We start from the raw sequence: 16,697 nt of genomic DNA on the forward strand, positions 1-16,697 counted from the left end.
CAAACGGAGGGTGAGGGAGAGAGAGACAGACGAAGAAGGAGAAGAGAGGGCAGCGCGTACCTAGAGGTCGTCGGAGATAGCTCGCCAGAGAGGAGCTTGCCGGAGGGGGGTCGTTGATGGCGGCTACTCGGCAGACACGAGGAGAGTGAGAAAGGCGGTCGGGGGAGAGAGAGAGAGACGAGAGAGGAAAAGGGGGGGGGGTTCTGAAACCCCTGCCTCGCTGTCTTTAGAAGGCACGAGAGGCGGTGCCTCCGTTGGGTCCGGGTCGGGTCCGAATCCGACTCGAATCCAAGTTTAAAAAAAATCCCGGGTTTTACAGATTTTGTACAATTTCATAGGTGTTGTGCAGCATCAAGTATTATGTGAAAAAGCTCCAGTGCAAGGGTGTGGCATGCACCTACTGCTTTGCCATTTTTTCTTCATGCATTACTGGATTTTTTTATGTAGCATTGTTTAACTCTATTATGATCTAAGTGGGGTGTTTACTGTGCTCTTCTCTCTACACCAGCTTGTTCCATGGTCTAATAAACATGACTTTCCCATGGATCAACTACCTGAACTTGTAGAGTCTTTGTATCTCTCTACATTTTATCTATAATGTACAATTCAGAGAATGACGACCAAAACTCTTTTTTTCTTAATATTTTTCACTCTGTGGTTCTTGGGGTGAGGTGTGAGCCGGAGAGGATTGTTTGTGGCATTAACCAAAAACTTTTATTTATTAAATGTGGTTCCATTCAACTGAAGTTGGTGGAAGTTGTATCCACTTTTTTCTATTGGAAAGCTAGGATTAGACAGACCCCTACCAGTACAAGAGAGAATTGATACACATGGTTTCGAATCAGAATTATCTGGGAACCGATCAGGTGGCTTATGCTTCCACAGTCTGTCCCCACTGATAATACCTAACAGATCGGGTGGCTTTATTGGTTTTCAGAATTCAAATGCTGAAACAATCAAATAACCATACAACACTTCCAACAGATACTCTAGCACTTGCTGAGATTGACCCCATCCTTCTACAGCTTGGTTGATACTTCAAACCACATCAATCCTTACTCAATTATAACATGAGAATGTTGACGAACATTTAGCAAAATTTCTGTCCACCAAGCAATGTTGTAAAAATTATGACATGAGGCATACTGAAAGGGTCTATGATATAGGTGTATATCACAGTATTGCATCATATAGTAAGATGCATCACCAAAAGAATAAGCATTAAAAAAAATTAAGATTTTTTTTAAAAATCAGAGCAAAGTTATCCTCCTCAATATGGTGTTGCTAATTAAAAACTGCATCTTCTTGGACTAGCACCATAGGTACATCATTTTTTTTCTGGGGTTTATTGAATCTGTTATCAATAGACATTATTAGGACAACTGCAGTGATTTTAAAAAATATAACATTAAAACTTATGAAGATAGAGGTTCATTAATCTTTCAAAAGATTGTTTTTACCATTTTATCTATTTAAAATTTTTAATTTGCAAAACCACTTCCCAAACTGTTTCTGTTACTTTGTTACAACATTTTCTTTTTTAGCTACTACTCTTCGTGGTTCCTATGTTCTTCAAGCCCACCATTATGTTCGATAATGCCTAAATACCAGAATTTACTGCACCTTAGTACCACAAATTCTATTTAGTAACAGCCAAAGGCTTTGTTCATCTCCAGATTTCTAAAAGCGAGAAAGTTTGATATTGAGAAAGCAAAGAATATGTGAGCGGAAATGTTTCAATGGAGGAAGGAGTTTGGTGCAGACACCATCATGGAGGTAATTTTTCTTGTCTTGTGCATATGCAACCTTGAATTATTTTGGTCAGTTTATGCAGTTAAGTCAAGCTTGTTGAAATAGCTTCAATAAATATCTCATCTTATACTTGAAATTGGTATTCACTATTTGGTGGTTTCGACTTTGAGAAGTCTGCATCAACTTTTATGGTTTATTGGTAATTCTTTAAAATGCTGTGGTAGCTTGAGATAGATTTCTGTAGCTTGATTGTGACACTAACTACCGGGTATCAACTTAAACAAATTCCAGGATCCTCTTTTGGCTGAAAGCAAAAGCATTACTCCCTCACCTATGAAATTTGAATAGAGTAGTTAAGAACTTGACAAAAAGATTGAATAATGAATTTTCTGGTACAATAAGATTAACAGATTTATGTTGGTTATTTAAAATAATTGAATTGAATTATTTATGCTTTACAAAATTGTACTCCTGAGAAAGGGGATAAAGGATGAACAGAAATTGTAGACAGAAGATATGAAATTTCTTCAACAAATTTCATGCCAGCTTCAAGGTGAGGAAATCACACTTTCTTATCTGCCACTTCAAATATGGAGTTAATGCCAGGAAACCTATGTTCACCGGGATACTCCAATTTATGCTTGTGCCATGTCCTCTTATATACTAATTTAGTGAAAAGTTACCCAAGAATGGTGTATCCCATGTCCTTGTGACATAGTGGGAAAGTTATGAGTACTTTGCAAATTACTGCTTCTATGTTTTTTTTCTTTTTTCTTCGGGGAGGTGGTGAGAGACAGGTTTTGTCCCTAATAACCTTCAATCTGGGATTCTTTAAGTCGTTGGCAGTGTAATCTTATGCCATTTCTGTTTGAGTAGTAAATTGTGTGACTGACTTTTTCCTGGCTTAACTTTTGGATGCTCTTATAATTTTTCATGGCCACTGGTCTTCCATCAGGATTTTGAATTTAAAGAGCAGGATGAAGTTTTGCAATGCTATCCTCAAAGTCATCATGGTGTTGATAAGGAGGGAAGGCCTGTTTATATTGAAAGACTTGGAAAAGTCGATCCTAACAAGCTTATGCAAGTGACAACCATGGAGCAGTACATAAAATACCATGTGCAGGGATTTGAAAAATGTTTTCTTGTCAAATTTCCAGCTTGCTCTATTGCTGCAAAAAGACACATTGATTCAAGTACGACAATCATTGATGTGCATGGATTGGTATGATCTCTTTTCTCATGTCAACTTTACATTTGTTGGATGGTTATTGTCCAAGTGGAAATATTATATTTTTAGGTTCTTTTTGTCCATTCATGATCTTTCTTTTTTGAAGTTTCAAGTGTTAACTTTGGATTTTTGATTTCTCATCAGGGCATAAAAAATTTCAGCAAAGCTGCAAGAGAACTAATTGACCGTCTGCAGAAGATTGATGGTAATAACTACCCTGAGGTAACATGTGATTCTTTATTCAGACTGGATTTGACACTAACCAATTTAAGGATGAAGAAAAGCATGGAGCTTCTCCCATCAGAACTGTACAATTTCTGATAGTCCTCATTATCTTGGAAACTGCATGATGCAGACGCTGCACAGAATGTTTATCATTAACGCTGGACCTGGTTTTAGACTTCTGTGGAACACCATAAAGTCTTTTCTTGACCCCAAAACTACATCAAAGATTCATGTATGTTACAACTGCTTGTATTGCATCTTTATTATTACCATCTTCTCCTTTAGAGATTTTCAACTTTAAATGATTCATTTCCTATCAGGTTCTTGGAAACAGATATCAGAGCAAGTTGCTTGAGATAATTGATGCCAGGTAAAAGGTTTGGGCTCTATGTCGTGGACTGTAATGAGATGATCTATTGCTTTATGTTAAGATGTTTCCAGTCCTTACAAAGATATCGCGTTTTTCTACCAGTGAATTGCCAGAATTTCTTGGTGGTACTTGTACGTGTCTTGATCAAGGTGGATGCATGAGGTCTGATAAAGGTCCATGGAAAGACCCAATTATATTAAAGGTCTTATTGGTTGTGTTTCTTATGTTTTAGTTTGTATTCCATGTAAACTTTTAACGATTGTTATCTTTCTCACAGTTGCTTTGCCTCCATATGTTTGAGACTATGACTTGCCTTTGATTGTTGGCATATAGATGGTTCTTAGTGGGGAAGTGAGTGTGCCAGACAAATTGTTACTGTTTCAAATACTGAAGGAAAAGTAATTGCTTATGCAAAGCCAAATTACCCACTGGTGTGTCCTGAGGCAAACTTTTCCTTTTGAGCAGAAACAAGTTTGGTTATTCTTATATCATTTGGTGTAGCCGTTACAAATTTGATTTTGTTTCATGGTTGGATCAGATGAAGGGAGGTGATACCTCAACTGCAGAGTCAGGATCTGAAGCTGAAGAGATAGCTTCGCCAAAAGTCATAAGGGACTACATGTCAAATGTGCAGTTGACTCCAGTTCGTGAAGTAGGTTGCCTTGCTGTTGGAATATAATGCAATGTTTAGTTGATATATAGAAAACATAGCTGATGCTGATAAATCACAAGAAATGATCATGCATATGATTCTCTTAAAAACAATTTCTAGATAACAAAAGACTGCTTGTTGCACAATTTCTAAGATTGACAAACTGATCTGGTAATGTAACTTTTTTGTTCGATTCTTCTGCTGATAAATGGTACTTTTATGTGTATCCGTTCATGTCAGTGGTGCTCGTCATTAAGGCCATTCATAGACTAATTAACGTACATTAAAACGGGATGCTTGTGATGTTTGAAGCGGTTTCAGAATCTAAATTGCATTTAGATACTGATTTTTCAAATTAAAAATTTTGATAGCTATTTTAATGTGTGTCAAAATGCAAAGCATCTAAGATGGTTGACAGACACCTGAATGCTCCAACTTTGTGTTTTGCCCTTTGCCTTTGTATAACTTTCTTTGAGTTGTTGGAACATTAGATTCAACATTCTTTTGACTTTATCATTTCTCATGCATTCAGATATCATGGAAATAGCAACAGTGATATATATTTTGCATTGTTTTATATTTTACAGTCTAAACAATCTGGCAAGGCAAATGCATTTCCAGAGTATGACGAATATGTTCCCATGGTCGACAAGCCTATGGATGCTGGTTGGAAGAAAGAAGTATCTGCACAAAAAATGCCTGTTCTCAAAGGTGGGCATAGCCTGATCTCACAATCACTTTATATATATATATATATATATATATATATATATATATATATATATATATATATATATATATATATATATATATAACCCATAAGTTGGAAACCCTTTTTTATAATTTTTAATTTGTTAGATCAGATCCTTTAAATGTGATGTACATGTTTTATTTAGCAGGGAGCGACCCTTGGATCATGTTCATGTTTTGCTGACGTGTATGTAAGATTTTCCGGGGTTGAAAAATCAACCTTGCATAATGTACCAAATTTTCACCCCTCAAAGGATCGTATTTTCACCTCAAAAAACACAATTCAAGGGTCAAGAATACCCCTATGAATAATGATATATATACAAGAAAGTGGCAGCACACAAGAAAGGTAAAACACATTATATCTTAGTATGTACCATATCGTTTAATTTGAGATAATATATCCTTCCTCTCCGAAATATGATTGCATGGGTATGTCCCTTGGATTAGGTAGTTCTCAGAGTTGGCCCACAATGAACAATTTACCTCTTGAAGTCTCTTGCCTTTATGGATCTTGCTATATTTCTGGTACCCTACTAGTTAATTAATATCATTCTTTCTATGATCATCTTGCTAGTACTGTTTGCTTGCATTTTTTTGGTTTGAACTTTGAACATGTGCAATATAGTTTAATCTTGCCTATTCGTGTTGTCTCCAACATCTGACATGTATTTTGATGTCTATCTGGCATGATATGATTGTCACAGGACTTTGACTGATGATGGAGTGCAGACCAGGGCACATTTGGAAGCTCAACTATCATCATCCTTGGCTTTGAAATCACCTAATGAATATCGTCAATGCCTCCTCTCCTACATCCGGTTTCTTGCCAGGTTTTCACTTAATCTCTTCACTACTGGAAATTCATTTTATTATTCATGTGAAAAATATTCATTTCATGCTACATTGAATCATCAATTTGTTAGATAATTACTTTTTCTTTTACTTTTATGTTCACTCTTTCCAATTGGAGTACTGTGAATTTCAACATGTCTAGCGAGAGAGTGATGCAAACATCTTAAATAGGTTTTTCAGGATTTTTTCTTTTTATTTTTAAATTCTAACCATACGATGTGATCTACTTGATTTTATACGGATCAACTGTTGGGGCGTTCAATTCTGATACATGGGTGGGGTTTTGATAAGGTTTGAAAAATCAACTGTCAGGCTCCAAAAATCATTTTTTGCATTGGAAACACATGATCCGGGTGTCAATTCTAGTAAATTGACCATGCCGAACACATTTATGAGGTCAGAATCGTGAAAAAAACATCAGAAAAGCCAAAAAACCAATTTAGCATGTTTGCTTCTCTCTCTGAGTACATATATATATATATATATATGTGTGTGTGTGTGAGGAATTGGTTCCTCTTAACTGTTCATAAAGTGTGGACCACTTTCAATGTTCCAATCTATGTTTGATATCTGACCCTACAGATGTGTTCGGCATGATCTATCTGCTAGGAATTGATTGTTGGGTCAAGCCTTTTTGACTAAAAATATGATTTTATTAACTTTAAAATTTATAAAAATTATAAGCTATTGATTTTGAATCCTTATAAAAACCCATTTGCAAGTCATAGTCGGATGATTGAAAAGTTGATTCCTACTAAACAATGTAAGGTTAGATTCCAAAAAACTATGAAAATAATGAAAAATTTAGACTGCCCACGCCCTCCTAGGACGAACCAATCACTATATATATATATATATATATATATATATATATATATATATATATATATATATATATATATATATATATACACACATATATATATATATACACACTAAATTATGAGAACTAATGTGTGAACTGTGATTTTTATGGATTTTTTGTTCTTTTCTCTTGAATCTAACCGTACAGATGTGATCTACATGCTTGGTTTTATAAGAACTCATTCTTGAATCATCTGATTTTGATGCATAAATGAGATTTTTTTAAGGCTTTAAAATCAATGGCTCATGATCTTCATAAATATTCAAGCGTTCAAAAATCATATTTTTTTTATCGAAAATACACGATCCAATGGTTGATTCCTAGAAAATTCACCATGTCAAGTAATTCCACATGATTGGATTTGCAAAAAAGTGTGGGAAATGCCCATATTTCTAGTTCTCGTATTCTAGTGAATATATATATATATATATATATATATATATATATATATATATGGTTAATATTGGCTACTAATGAAGGTACGGTACTAGTGAGCTAGAAATCATTGGTGCAAGTTGTATCGACTCAATCTAACCACATAGATGTGTTCAACATGATTTGTTTGCCAAGAATCAAGCCTTGGATCATATTTTTCTGATGTCAAAATGTTTTCTTTTGAGTTATGAAATTTTGGTACATTGTGGGCCGTTGATTTTTTGACCCCTTTAAAAACTTAATTACTTGTCATAATTACATGATTCAAAATAAGTTTTTTACTAAACAAATCATGTAGATCACATCTATGTCGTTAGATTGAGTCGATACAACTTGCACCTGTGATTTCTTGCTCATTAGTACCGTACCTTCATTGGTAGCCAATATTAACCCATATATATAATCACTAAAATATGGAACTAGAAATATGGGCATTTCCAACATTTTTTTTTTAAATCCAACTATGTGGATGTGCTTGGCATGGTGAATTTTCTAGTAATCGTGTATTTTCGATGAAAAACTGTGATTTTTTAATGCTTAAATATTTATGATGATTATGAGCCACTGATTTTAAAGCCTTAAAATTTTTTTGTTTATGCATCAAAATAGGATGATTCAAGAGCAGGTTCTTATAAAACCAAGCATGTAGATCACATCGGTACGGTTCAATTCAAGAGAAAAGAACAAAAAATCCATGAAAATTGTGGTTCACACATTAGTCCTCATATTACCAATTCTCATATTCTAGCGACTATATATATATGTGTGTGTGTGTGTGTGTGTGTGTGTGTGTGCGCTCCTTCTGCCCACCTCGTTCAGCCCCCTCAAAAATCATTGTTTTTGGCATTTTATCTCACATCTAACACCATAGATGTGATCTATAGGTTTTGTTTAGTGAGAACCCGCTTTTGGATCACTGGAATCTGACTTGTATATGGGTTTTTCTGGTGAACCAAAATCAATGGGTATGAAAGTATCAGTTTTTCCCGGCTCATAAAAACTTGTTTTTTCGTAAAAAAAACTTAATCAAAGAGTCAATTCCCACTAAATCGAGCATGATAAACACATCTAACGGTTCAGATCTATCATAAAACACTTCAAAACTATGGGGCAGAATGAGAAATGGGACCTAATATGTTCATATCTCTCTCTCTCTCTCTCTCTCTCTCTCTCTCTCTCTCTCTCTCTCTCTCTCTCTATATATATATATATATATATATATATATAGTGATTGGCAGCATCCAGGACCTCCAGGTAACATAGATTAAGTAGTTAAGAAAAGTAAATAAGAAACCATATGGATGTTGTGAAATGCTTAGCACCAAAGAAAGTTAAGCGGCATGATCAGGCCTACTTCAGGAGTTGGTTGGTGCTTCTATAGGTAAATTGTCTATCTTATCAAGAGAAGGTCGTTTTGTTGTTTCTCTCCAATAGAATGAGATAGAGGAACAGTTCATTATGACACATCTTAATCAGTGTTATGATCCCTTATTCTTGGGACCCAATGTGTTTTTATTTGATTTAAAAAAAAAAATAAGATTATGCCTCCACTGTATGGGATTGATGAATAATCTTATATCATATTGTCTGGAGGGTATCTTGGCCTTAGTTCTCATGCCCTTTTTTCTTGATATGATTGTAATGAAACAAGCGTGCACAAATACAATGCCAACAAAGGGCTACACAAGTGCACAAATATAATATGGTTTCTAATGGACTGATAACAATCTCACAAAAGAGACAAAAATATGAAACCCACAAGATCACAAAAGCATAAAGCTTACAAGAGCATAACAAAAAAAAATATTGTATTAATACCCATCAAATGCTTTTGTAAAGCATACAAATACAAGGAGAGGGGAGGCCCTATTTATAGAGCCTCACATTACATAAAGGGACAGTCATATTTATGACCATTGGGGGCAGTCCAACGACTAGTTGGACTGACCTCCCAACAGTCATATTGACTTTAACAATTAAAAATAATAAAAAAGAAATAAAAGAAAAAGATTTTCAGTCCCTAATGGATTGTACTAAAATACATTATATGAAATGACCGAAATACCCTTGATATATTTATATTTATAAATATACTTATGTATATCAATGAATATGTACACAGTATTTTAACACTTTCCCTTAAACTTACAGTGAAATTACCAAAAGTTTGCTAAGAAGATAAAAAATCTTGGTAGAAGAAGAGTTTTGGTGAAGAAGTCTGCAAGCTGAAACTCGGACTGAACATATGGCAAAGTAATCATTCTCATAAAATATTCTTTGCGAACATAATGACAATCCATCTCAATATGTTTCGTTCGCTCATGAAATGTGTGATTGCTGGCTATATATATGGTGCTTTTGTTATCACAATATAGTTTTGAAGGTTCTGAAACGTCAACACCCATATATGAAAGTAATGATCTTGTCCACACGACTTCGGTGGTTGTTGTAGTCATCACCCTATACTCAGCTTTCGTGAAAGGTAAAGACACTTTCTGTTGTTTTTTGCATCGCCAAGAAATGAGAAAATCACCTACAAACATATAAAAACCTATAGTTGAGTGACGATTATTAGGATCTCATTTCCAGTCAGAATCAATATAAGCAATAAGGTTTAAAGATGATGAAGATGATAAGAATAACCTTTTAGATATAGTTTTTTTGATGTATCAAACTATTCTTAATACTACACTCATATGAACCGATGTAGGTGCATGTTGAAACTAACTTGCAGTGTGTACTGCATGCGCAATGTTTGGCCTGGTAATAAATATGTACATTAATGATCCGATAAGTTGCCTATAAGGAGTTGGATCATCTAATAATATTTTGTCTTCAGCTCTTATTTTTGCATTTATCACTTCAGGAGTATTGGCATATTTTGTGTCATGATTCCTGAACATGCAACAATATTAGCTGCAACTTGATTTGAGATAAAATGTACTCTCTTGGCGAATTGGCTACTTCAATTCCTAAAAAATATCTCAAAAAATGAAGGTCAATCATATCAAAAGATTTTTTAAGCATAATTTTAATTTCTTCAATTTCTTTTTGATCATTCTCAGTGATGATCATATTATCAACAAACAAAAGGAGAATGATAAGTGAGGTACCTGTAAAGAGTAGTGTCAGTATAACAATATTTAAATATAAGGTTTAACATAGTACCATTAAACCGATCATACCATGCTTTAGGGGTTTATTTAAGTCCATATAAAGCTTTTTGAGGACGAAAAGTCATATTATCACTTCTTCGTTTAAATTTTTATTTAAAAATACATTCTTAACGTCTAATTGATATATAAGCCATTTTATAATGGATGCTACTGCAACTAGAGCCTAGTGGTCATGCGAGCTATTGGGGCAAATGTTTCTTCATAATCTATTCTATATTCTTCAGAGTATCCTTTTGTAACTAATCTTGCATTATATCTTTTTAGGGACCCATCACTTTTTGTTTTAATTTTAAAGACCCATCTACACCTTATTGTCTTCTTTTCTTTGGGAAGATGTTGAATTGCCCAAGTATGGGCCTTGTGTAATGCTTCTAATTATATTTTCATAGCTTCAAACCCATTCTTTTATGTTTTTAGCTTCATTGTAGTTAGATGGTTCATTATATGAATGAATTGCTAGATGACAAGCTTTATAGTTTGGAGAAATGGATTCATAAGAGACAAATCTATTTGGAGGCCTATATCTTCGTTCAGATCTTCTAACACTAGTTTTAAGAGATTATGAGTTGGTTCTCTTTATTCACTTGAATCCTTAATAAACTCAAAATTACTAATGTCATTATCATCAACAATTTCATTATTTGATTTAGCAAATCAAATAAGAAGGCATACTCGGATTCTTTCTTAGTTTTTTCAAACTCAAATCCATTTTTATTTTCAAGGAAACATTTTTAAAAACATAAAGTTTATCATTTGTTTGATCATAACATCTATAATCTTTTTTATTTTTGGCATATCCAAGAAAAACACATTTTATAGCTTTGGGAGAGAGTTTGTTATATTTTTCAAGAAGCACAAAACATTTACATCCAAATACCATTAGCCTTTTCAAGTCTAGAGAAATTTTAAAAAGTTTTTCAATAAGAGATTTTTGTTTTTCAACGATTGAGAATGCATTCTATTTATTAGATATACCGCAGTGAGTGAGGCTTCAACCCAAATTTTTTTTGGATTTTTTTTTAAATAAGTAGGGTCCAGTAGTTTTAATAATGTCACAATGCTTTCTTTCAAAAATACCATTTTGTTGGGGGGTCCTAGCACAAATCTTTGATGTACAATACCATGAGTTTTTTGTTATAATTGAAATTCATTCGATCTACAATGCCATGACTCTCCCCCTGAGTCAGAGTGGACGGCTTTAATATTTGTTTTAAATTGATTTTTAACAAAATTATGAAAGTTTCAAAACACGAAAAAACTTTGGATTTGAGTTTAAGGAAGTATATCTAAGTATATCTACTAAAATCATTTATGAATGGAACATAATATGAATGACCACCTTTTGACGTAACAAGAGCGAGACCCATACACCCGAATGCACTAATTCAAAAATTTAATTAGACAAGGAGGTTCTAGATCCAAAAGGCATCATTTGCAATTTTTCAAGTATACAATCTTTACATGCAAAATCTTTATCTTTACAAAAAATTTTCAAAAATGAAAAATGACATAATTTGGATATACTTGTTAGAACTTGACTGTCTAGCCACGTCAATCCATTTTCAGCAAAAAAGGAGATAGAAGAAGACAAAAGGGTTGTTGCTTGCTGCACAGAAAATGGTCATCATCGTGACCTAGAAAGGCTATGTTTATATAGAGTGTTTACAACATACTATGAACGATAATGTCCTTGAAGATAAATATAAAATACAAATATATGCACATGTGCAAATTAGAAATACAAAATATGATATATGGATCTGGAGCAAACGTAGGTCCAAAACCATATCACGACTTCTTTAACAACCTCCCTCAAGTTGTGCATGATCTTGAATCATGAACAATTTGCCTTTTAAGAACCAAAAATTATATTTGGTCAGCCCCTTTATAAACATATCAGTCACTTGATCTTTAGTGCGAACATAGTATGGCTCAATTTCTTTCTCTTCAACTTTTTGCCTGACAAAAATGTTGATCTATCTCGATATGTTTAGTGCGACTATGATGTCTGGGATAAAAAAAAATATTTATCGCACTTTGATTGTCACACAGTAAGAATGATCTTGAGTAGATTCTCCCAATTCTGTTAGTAAGTGTCTAACCCACGTAGCTTCTGTTGTAACCACTGCCATGGAACGATATTCAGCCTCAGTACTAGATCTGACAATAGCCTTCTGTTTTCTACTACTACAAGACACAATGTTGCTGCCAAAAAATATACAATAGCCTGAAACTGACCTTCTCTCATATGGATCTCCTGCCCAGTCTACATCTGTATAGATAAAGATTTTATAAAGTCCATTATCTATATGATTGCTTTTGTAAACAAGTCCATCTCCTATCGTGCCTTTTAAGTATCTCAATATCCGTTTAACTGCATCCATGTGCCCACTTCGAGGTTCATACATAAAATGAGACACTTGGTTTATAGAATAGACAATGTCAGGTCTAGTGAAGGTAAGGTACTGGAGCATGCCAACTATACTTCTATATCTGCTGGGATCATTATATAAGTCTCCATCATGGGAACTTAGTTTCTACTATAAAACACTCAGAGTAGCTAAAGGCTTGCAATATTTCATTTCTGCTCTACTTAACAAGTCAAGGGTGTATTTATGTTGTGTTAGAGTCAACATATTGTCTTTCCTGTCAACTTCTATTCCAAGGAAGTACCTCAGTTCTCCAAGATCCTTCATTTTAAAATTCTGACTTAAGAATTCCTTGACTTCCTGGATATGACTGCAAGAGTTGCCTGTGATAATTATGTCATCTACATAAATCAACAAGAAGGTGGTTGTATGCTCGTCCCTAAAGATAAACAACGAATGATCAAGAGTGCACCTGTGAAAACCAAGGTTTTGAACTTTGAGAGATAAACTATCAAACCAAGACCGTGATGCTTGTTTTAAGCCATGAAGAACTCTCTTCAATTTGCAGACGTACGCCTTAGGATCTTCCGCATATCCAAGTGGTTGTTCCATATAAACTTCTTCTTTAAGATCCTCATGAAGGAAGGCATTCTTCACATCCATCTGGCTCAATGTCCATTTGTGATGGACAACTAGAGATAATATGATACGAATTGTCTTCATCTTGACCACAGGGCTGAAAGTCTTATCATAATCCTGACCATATTCTTGAGTAAAACCACGTGCAACAAGTCTTGCTTTGTGCCGTTCAATACTCTCATCAGGTTTATGCTTGATCTTATAAACCCATTTAGACCCTATAATATTTCTATCCTTGGGTTTGGGAACAACTTCCCATGTTTGGCATTCATGTAACGTTTCCATTTCTTCATTCATTGCTTCTATCCACTTGGAGAATTTGACTACCTGATAGAAGGTAGTAGGTTCATCTTGCTTTTCAACCTGTTACAGAAATAATTGAAAATCTAGAATGAAATTATCATAACTAACCGATCTGTAAATTGGGTGTCGAATTCTTTCTGATCTCCTGATAGAGAAATGATTTTCAGGTTCATCAATAATGACATAAGTAGTGGCAGGAATATTTTTTGTTGCTTTTCTCACATAGACTGGTCCTGAAAACTTCTCAATTTCTTTGTTCGGCAAATTGTCAATCTCGATTTATGTTGTGCAAGAAGTTTCATCTGGTATAGGAGTAAGCATGGGAGCAACACTACAATCTAATGAACACTCTTCATTGATGTTAGGAAACAACTCAACATTCAACCATGGAGAATAAACTTCAACATTATGATGTGTATTTTGTAAAGAATGCCCATCTTCAAGATTCTGCTAATCAAAAATCACATTTTTGGAGATTTTAACACGCTTTGACAGAGGCTCGTAGCAACGATATCCCTTATGATCATCCGCATATCCCATAAATCTACACTTAGAGGCTTTATCCTGAAGCTTATTTTTTAATGATTTGTCAATATGCACATAACAAACACAGCCAAAAACTCGCAAACTATCATAATCTGGGAGTTGCAAAAAAAGAGTATAATAAGGTGATTTATTTGCTAAAATAACTATCAGCAAACAATTTATAATGTAAATCGCAGACTGGAAAGCTTCTGTCCACAGCTCAATTAGAATGTGACTGTCATGCAACATGCTTATCACATGTATATTTATGCAACTTGCAAAGCACATGATTGATCATTGGTTCAATTACCCCTAGTAAAGGTGTCAGGAACGGTTAAACCTCGTACCGACAGGCGAGTCTCATTCTTCGAAATTATCCTACATTTTAAAACGAATGTGTTATTTTCAAAAACTTTTTCAAATGTCAGTTTTGACTTGCAAAAGTAAAATTTTGCAATGATAATAAGTTTGGCGACCGTGATGGGACCATATCACATGTATATTTATGTAATTTGTATTACTAATGCAGGGCAGTTTTGTCCATGCAAAAGAAGTTGTAACCCAATTAAACTTAACAATGTTTTAGTGCAACCAATCAAGATCAGAGTGGTTGCCGATTCTCAACGAGCACCCAAGTTATCTTTTATTTATTTGATGAAAAGGAAGTACATGACTTTTGCAAAACTGACAACTGGAGTCTGGAACACATTTTATTCTTCAACGAAGGAGAAACAAACTCTGGAAGAAATCCATTAGACACTAATTTTTCAATAGACTTGACTACAATGACCAAGACGAGAATGCCGAATTTCTGGCTTATTACATTGAGATAGTGAATTCAACAGATGAATTGGTAGAATCAACGAGCTTGGAAACAGAGACAATATTTTTCTTTATATTTGGTGCATGGACAACATCAGATAAAGGAATGGATAAAGATTCAAACAAAGAAATGAAGACATTGCCTACGTTTGAAATAGAGTGGTGAGTCTCATCACCAGTTACAATATTAGATTTACCAAAATAAGGGATCAAGGTAGAGAACTTACCTGCATTGCCAATGACATGAGCAGCTGCCCCAGAGTCGACATACCATATTCCATCATCATTATGCTTCAGGTTCAAGTTAGCCATAGCAGACAAGAGAAGATCCTTAGCATCATCACTGACACGAAATGTAAAACCCAGTTTAAAAAAAAAAAAGATCGGACCCGGGTCGGGTCCAGACCCGACCCGGATCCAACCCGTGCCGGGTCCAGACCCGACCCGGATCCAACCCGTGCCTAGCCCCTCGAAAAGGGCTTTCAACGGGGCTGGCAGCCCACGGAGGGGGGGGGGATCATCAACGACACAGGGGGCGGGCCCTGTGTGCGCCCCCTCCTTTTAAAAGGACGAGAGGGGTGAGGGGAAGGCTTACGAGCCTCTCTCCCCCCCGATCCCCCGACTCTCTCATCTCTTGTCTCTCCCCCTCTGTCTCTGCTCTCTTCCCCCCGACTCCATCTCTCTCTCTCTCTCTTTGTCGACTCTTCGGCGAGCTCCCTTCACAGCATCCACTCCCCGACGACCTCCCTTCTCTCTGGCAGCCTCAGGTGAGTACCCTTCTCCTCTCGCTCCCCCCCCCGTCTTTTCTTCCTCTGGGTTCGCCGGAAGGCCGATGGCCCCTGTCGTGCCTTCCTCTTCCCTTTTCCGTCAGGCAAGGGGCTCCGCCCCTCTTGCCTTCATTTTTTTTAGCAGGCAGGGGGCTCCGCCCCCTGCCCTTTTTACTATTCTGGCAGAGGCCATGGCCCCTGCCCTTCTCTTTCGTGTAGGGGCCGATGGCCCCTGCCCCTCTCTTGACCGACAGGGGCCTCTGGCCCCTGTCTCGTTTTTCTGTCGAGCAAAAGCTCGACAGGGGCCATTGGCCCCTGCCTCCTCTCCTGTTAAGCAGCAGGGGGCCTTTGGCCCCTGCGCTCCCTCTCTCTACTCGTTTCCTTGGCAGGGGTCATCGGCCCCTGCCCCTTTCTCTTCAAAATCTGGCAGGAGCCGAAGGCTCCTGCCCCTCCTTTCTTTAAAACGCAACAAGGGCCTCCTAAGGCCCTTGCCCCTCCTTTTGAAGACCCAGCAGGGGCCGATGGCCCCTGCACCTGTCTCCTTTGGCGGCATGGGTCATTGGACCCTACCCCGTTCTTTTTCATAACTGTAGGGGTCGATGACCCCTGCATTGAGTTGCAGAGAAATCGAGTCTTCTCCCTATCCTTATTCGTTTTATGCATGCTAAACAACGTACTTTTGCAGGGTTACGCAACAGAGCTCGTTCGCGCCCCGCGAACTAAACCAACGATCACCTACGCTCGTAGACGACTTCTTCTTCGCAATACCCTAAGGTAGAAGAAGTTGCACAAGGACTTAAATAATTAAATCAAGCTTAAATAATCAAAGATTGAAAGGACTTAATTATATATTTATATACATATACGTATATAAGTATGCTTTTAATTCAAGGACGCGGTTTCGCGATCCTTGTCCTTTGCTTTCGCATTTCCTGTTTCTGTTTGCCGTCGCGCTTTGCGCCCA

General features: G+C 36.2%; 1 protein-coding gene and 1 pseudogene across 2 annotated transcripts in view; one reads left to right on the top strand and one right to left on the bottom strand.

The window, feature by feature from the left end:
- Window positions 1-16,697, bottom strand: part of LOC149810060 (uncharacterized) — a 44,271-nt gene that overhangs the window by 7,987 nt on the left and 19,587 nt on the right. The window lies entirely within an intron of this gene.
- Window positions 1,681-6,448, top strand: LOC149810061 (phosphatidylinositol/phosphatidylcholine transfer protein SFH6-like; annotated as a pseudogene).

This window comes from Nuphar pumila, unplaced genomic scaffold, assembly GCF_984573655.1.
Source record: "Nuphar pumila unplaced genomic scaffold, dmNupPumi1.hap1.1 HAP1_SCAFFOLD_562, whole genome shotgun sequence".
Classification (NCBI taxonomy): Eukaryota; Viridiplantae; Streptophyta; class Magnoliopsida; order Nymphaeales; family Nymphaeaceae; genus Nuphar; species Nuphar pumila.